This window comes from Quercus robur, chromosome 3 (assembly GCF_932294415.1).
Source record: "Quercus robur chromosome 3, dhQueRobu3.1, whole genome shotgun sequence".
NCBI lineage: Eukaryota > Viridiplantae > Streptophyta > Magnoliopsida > Fagales > Fagaceae > Quercus > Quercus robur.
This window is the reverse complement of record NC_065536.1, coordinates 63,903,391-63,909,608: the sequence shown is the minus strand read 5'-3', so window position 1 is coordinate 63,909,608 and position 6,218 is coordinate 63,903,391.

The following is a 6,218-nucleotide window of genomic DNA, read 5'->3' as shown; positions in this document are numbered from 1 at the left end:
TTTCTCCCACATCATAGCTTCCATATCCGGAGCTCTCCTCCCTTAGCATAACATGTTTAAGGCAAAGGTTGGGAAGACAGAACTTTCTCCGCCGCAGATGCACCCTGCCTTCATGAGACTCAGAATATTACGGTATGGGCACAGGAAACTTAAGTTCAGGAGAATACTTCATTTCGACCGAGGGGGAAAGGAATCTTCCCCTCTTTTAGTCAAAATCCGAAGCAGGTTCTGTCCATGCCAGAATTTTGGTGTGGCAGAAGAAAGATTTTCCTCCATCAGCACCTCTGCTTTGCGGCAGGCGTATATTTAGAGAAAGCCCCTCAACCTCCCACTCCCTGCACCTTTCTTTCAACGGTGTCAAGCTCAAGTTGGGTCTCTTTGGCTGTTTGAGTTATGGGCATGTGAAAGCATTGAGGAAGAACAAGGTCTGGGGGCTGTAGCTAACCTCTCCTCCGACCTACTCCCTCAGCTTCATTTTATTCTCTTGTATCTTCCTTTCTTTTCGGTTATGTAATGATCTTTGGCACAAACTGACTCTAGCTTTTCATTGTACACTGTACTATCTCATTGCTTTAGTAAAAAAAAATGGCGATTTCTTTACTTGTTCTGAATGCTGTTCCTTTGATAAAACTACTTTGTGAGTTGGTGTGCTCCATGTGTGTATTTCTCCTCGGCAGTATTTAGAGCAAGAACTCTTGAAACATGATCCAACGAATTCTAATCTATCAACACTATCAGGCAGGATAATAATAACTCATAGTAAGTTAAACTTAGGAAACTAACCGAGATAACAATTAAACGTTCCATAGTAAGCATGAGAATATTGTATGAGGACGACAAATTCGAAATAATTCATCCGAGGGAGTGACCGAGCACTGCATGACTTCAGTTATGCTTTTGGAAACATGTTACTCCATTCTATTCTGGTCCCTCTAGTGTTGAGGATCCGAGAGCAAACTAGAGAATCCAGGTAACACAGCTTTTCCTTTTAAGTAATTGGTTTCCCAAAACTTGTACGCTTCTTTTTAAGTAGTTGGTTTCCCCAGAGGCTTGGGTCCGAGGACCATGCAAGGCCTTGGTTCTGTCCAAAACTTGTATGCTTCTTTTTAAGTAGTTGGTTTCCCCAGAGGCTTGGGTCCGAGGACCATGCAAGGCCTTGGTTCTGTCCAAAACTTGTACGCTTCTTTTTAAGTAGTTGGTTTCCCCAGAGGCTTGAGTCCGAGGACCATGCAAGGCCTTGGTTCTGTCCAAAACTTGTAAGCTTCTTTTTAAGTAGTTGGTTTCCCCAGAGGCTTGGGTCCGAGGACCATGCAAGGCCTTGGTTCTGTCCAAAACTTGTACGCTTCTTTTTAAGTAGTTGGTTTCCCCAGAGGCTTGGGTCCGAGGACCATGCAAGGCCTTGGTTCTGTCCAAAACTTGTACGCTTCTTTTTAAGTAGTTGGTTTCCCCAGAGGCTTGGGTCCGAGGACCATGCAAGGCCTTGGTTCTGTCCAAAACTTGTATGCTTCTTTTTAAGTAGTTGGTTTCCCCAGAGGCTTGGGTCCGAGGACCATGCAAGGCCTTGGTTCTGTCCAAAACTTGTATGCTTCTTTTTAAGTAGTTGGTTTCCCCAGAGGCTTGGGTCCGAGGACCATGCAAGGCCTTGGTTCTGTCCAAAACTTGTATGCTTCTTTTTAAGTAGTTGGTTTCCCCAGAGGCTTGCGTCCGAGGACCATGCAAGGCTTTGGTTCTGTCCAAAACTTGTACGCTTCTTTTTAAGTAGTTGGTTTCCCCAGAGGCTTGGGTCCGAGGACCATGCAAGGCCTTGGTTCTGTCCAAAACTTGTACGCTTCTTTTTAAGTAGTTGGTTTTCCCAGAGGCTTGGGTCCGAGGACCATGCAAGGCCTTGGTTCTGTCCAAAACTTGTATGCTTCTTTTTAAGTAGTTGGTTTCCCCAGAGGCTTGGGTCCGAGGACCATGCAAGGCCTTGGTTCTGTCCAAAACTTGTATTCTTCCTTACTTGCTTATTATTCCGAAGGTTTTGCTCCTCGAATAAGGTGGAGGAAGTCGGCCTGATGTTTGAAGCCCCTAGGCTTGCCCATGTCGTTGACACCGTGGAACGTAGCCCCTAGTGGGAGCCTATGTTGGAATAGCAACAATGTGTCGCCGGTGATACAGGCATCCTCATAGTCCCTTGTTCGATAGAAGCTCAACCTCGCCACCGCTCGAGCTAACACGCAAGCCTCCCCACAGACGGCGCCAATTGTAGGCACACGATTTGCGTTAAACCATAGTTGAGTTGGGTTCGCACGTAAATGGGCCCATACAATATCATTTGTAGAGAGTGGGATCGAAAGGCTAAGCCATGTTTACCCGGCTGTGTTTTTGTTAAGATATTTATGCGTGGTTCCAGTATATTTGCCTCTGAAGCCCTTTTTCCTTTCAGTGGGACTGGAGGAGCCCCTCTTTTAGGTTACATATTTTTTCTTTTATACTCGCATGCGTTCAATTTCCTTCGTCCACGTGTAGGGTCGACCCCTTCTGAGACTGATACTTGTCCCATCAGTCTCAGACCTAAGTCATTGAGAGTTGTTGATAAAGTTAATGGATAAGGCTCTGTTAGGCGCAGAGATATGCATGGGGAAGGTGGCAAAGGAAGCCTCTCTTAGATATTTTAGATTTCCCCTTCGAGCACGCCCCTTTACCTTTCTGCCCTTTTTCTTGGGTCAGCCGAGGACTGCACTGTCCTCGGCTGCTTCTCCGAGCCAATTGGGCCACACTATTCTTGAACTCTGGCCATGACCTTTTTAGGCTTGGGCCTTTGGACCCTTCATCAGCAAACGGGCCTGGCCCGCCGATTACTGGACCCCACATACATATTGATGATTCCTTGAATATCAGTGGGTTGACAAGACTCGAGCGATGATCTTTGGGCTATATCCTGTAATACAAAGAACACTGAATCAGAGGGGACCGGCCAAAAGTCCTCCGATGATGAAGTTAGTTACTTTTGAACTCTCTGTAAGGAAGAAGTATTTTCTCAAAGTAAAATTGTTTGAATGCCCTTACCCTTCATCGAAGAAGCCTTATATAGTATGCGTGGAACGGTTATCTGTTTAGTAACTGTTCCCAATGTCGAGGAGTCCGGAGAATTGGGGGTAACTTCCATAACCGCTATGGAAGTTACCTGGGTTGGACGGGCCGGTGAACTCGTCCATCCTTAGTAAAAGATGGACGAGACCTCCACGATGAACTCGTCCATCTTTAGTAAAAGATGGACGAGACTATCTTGGACGGCTTGCCCTGCTTAAATGATGTGTAAGATTCCATGAGGTATTATCCGTCCATAGACGGACGAGGTTAGCCAGAACGCTTGGAACATTCACTTCGCTTATCGTAGCTTGTCTTTCGTTGAACGAGACATATGGACGAGTTATGGAGTTGGATGATTTCTGTGACACCATCACATATAATATTTTCAAGTCAGGGTGGTCCCAGAACATATTAATTTAAAATAATTATTTATATAAATTTTTTTTTTGCATATATAAATTTTTTTTTGACAAGTACGGGTGGTCTTAGGACCATCCTCACATATAACTATAGAGCCGCCGATGACACCTAATGTAACTCTAAGCGATATTACACCATTTAATAACTTATTATTAAATGCGAATTTTGACAAATTTATTGTTGGATTACATTATAATCATATACTCTCTATGCTTGCAAAATTTAATGGTGATAAAAAATTAATAGTCATGTTATCAATCAATTATTTAAATTCAAGTTTTTGTAGTTTAAAATAATTTATAAAATATGAGTTTATGAATCACATAGTAACTTGTAAGGACACAATTTGTGACGACCCATAATAATGTTGGATTCGCACGTAAAAAGGCCCAAACAATATCATTTATAGAGCGTGGGTTTGAAAGGTTAGGCCTTGGTCAGAAGACGGTGGATTCTGCGTGGTGTTCATACATAGTCAAATCGTGTTCGCTCTAGGAGTTTTTCTCCAGGAGGCGGGCTGGGAGGCTCTGGTTTTTGGCCGATTTTCCCAGCCCCTTCCTCTGGATGCTTACTTTTCCTTTTATACTAGCCTGTATCCCTTATCCAACGTCCACGTGTGGGTTCGATTTTCCAGGACTGATACTTGTCCCATTAGCCCATACCCAGAGTGGTTGGGGGTGGTTGTAAAAGCTGAAGAGTATGGCTCTGTCAGGTGCAGAGTATTGAATGGCAGTAAGGGTAGCTTTCCCTTTGTCCTTGGTCGTTATTCTATCCAGCGTACCCTTCTCTATTGACCTAGATATTTTAGATTTTTTATTCAAACTGTTCCTATACCGTTTTTGCCCTTCCTTCCAGGAATATCTCAGATATGCCGAGGACAGAATCATCCTCGACTGCGTTTCAAGACTATTTGGACTTTTGCTACCTATCCTCGGCTATAAGCTTCCTTGGCTCGGGCCTTGGGCCCCAATGTAAAAATGGGCCAAGGCCACAATTTATTGGACCCCACATAAATAATATCCAATTGACATGAAAATTGGTATGCATATTAAGCACATATAGAACATGTAATTTAACGGTGAGATTCTTAAAATATGAATTTAATAATAAGTCATTGGGTGGTATAACATTGTTTAAAGTTACACTTGAACCTATATATATATATATATATATATATATCATTGTGAATGCTCTTATCAAGTTGTAACAAATGATGTCTTTACTCTCTAGTTTAATTTGAAATCTTCCCATGTAACTTGGCTGAGAGGATTTTGCTCACTAGCCAATCATATTCTCATGGTGACCTAGTGAAATCCATCTCGGGTGACCTTATCATAGCTTTAATAAGTTGGTCCAGTGGCGGCGCCACGTACAGGTCAGGGTGTTCCCAGGAACACCCTGACCTGAAAAAAATTAAAAAAAAAAAAATTTATATTTAATCTATGCTAGGAACACCCTCATCCCAAAATTAGGAACACCCTGAATCAAAAAAATTAGGAATACCCTCAAATTAAATAATTAAAAAAAAAATTTATCTGTCCTACTTTCAAGCCAAAAAAAAAAAAAAAAACCCAAAAAAAAATTTTGAACTAAAATCTGAAAAAAAAAAAAAAAAAATTTGTTAACAGAACCAAGCCCACTGCCCACGGCAAGCCAAGCCCACGGCAAACCCGGAAAGCCCAACATAATACGGAGGTAGCAAAACCCATGAATTCTCACCCAAAAAAAAAAAAAAAAAACAGAGAAAATCAGAAATCAAACCACGGTCACGTCGTTGGCAGAGATCAAGACAGCCTATACTCTATACAAAGCCAAAACAAATCAAACCCCATTACCCAACACTGCAATACAGTCATACAGAGGCGTTTATCAAAAAAAAAAAGAAACCAAATACAGAGCAAAAGAGAAACAAAATACAGAGCAAAAAAGAAACCCCAAACCCAGAGCAAACCAAACCCACGGTGGCGCCGCCACTGCTCGCAGGCGCAGCTCGCTCCGTGACCTCCACCGCTCTTCGTCTAGTCGTCGTCGCTCGTCGCCCGCCGTCGTCGCTCGTCGCTGGCCCGTCGTCGCAGATCAGAACGGTCTCACCGTCTCAGCTGTTCCGTTGTCGTCGCTTGCCCGTCGCCAGTCGGCCTCAAGGTATTTCTCCCCCTTTTTCTCTCTGACTCTCTCTCTCTCTCTCTCTCACACTGAAATGAATAATGAAAACCATGAAATGATGAAATGCAAAAGTCTGATGCCTCTCTCTCTATTTATTCTAGTCTTTAAGTCATTATCTCTCTCTCTCTCTTTTGAAATTTGAACTGGAATAATCTGATTGGCTGGCTGTGCCACTGTGCCAATGTGCCGAATCTTTACTCTTTCTTTTTTTTTTTCTTTTTTTTTGGGAACCAATCTTTACTTTTAACTTTATTTTGTTTTTTTGTCTGTTTTTTTGGCTTTATCTTATAGCTTTATTCGTTGCTTTTGTCTGTTGGGCAGTGACTCAGTGTGTTGCTGATTAGTAATATGTATTGTGATTGTGAAATTTTCTGATTGGCAGGTTGTGATTGGGGGATGATTTGTGCTTGTCTGTTGAGTGGGGTAGGGATAAATGGGCTGATGGGCAGTGGGCACATGGGGCCGGACAGTAAATGATAATTAAAGCAGTGTAATGTGTTGCACATTACACTGCTTTTATTATGCTGCACATGAGATGTATAATGTTTAGCTCTTTTAGTGTA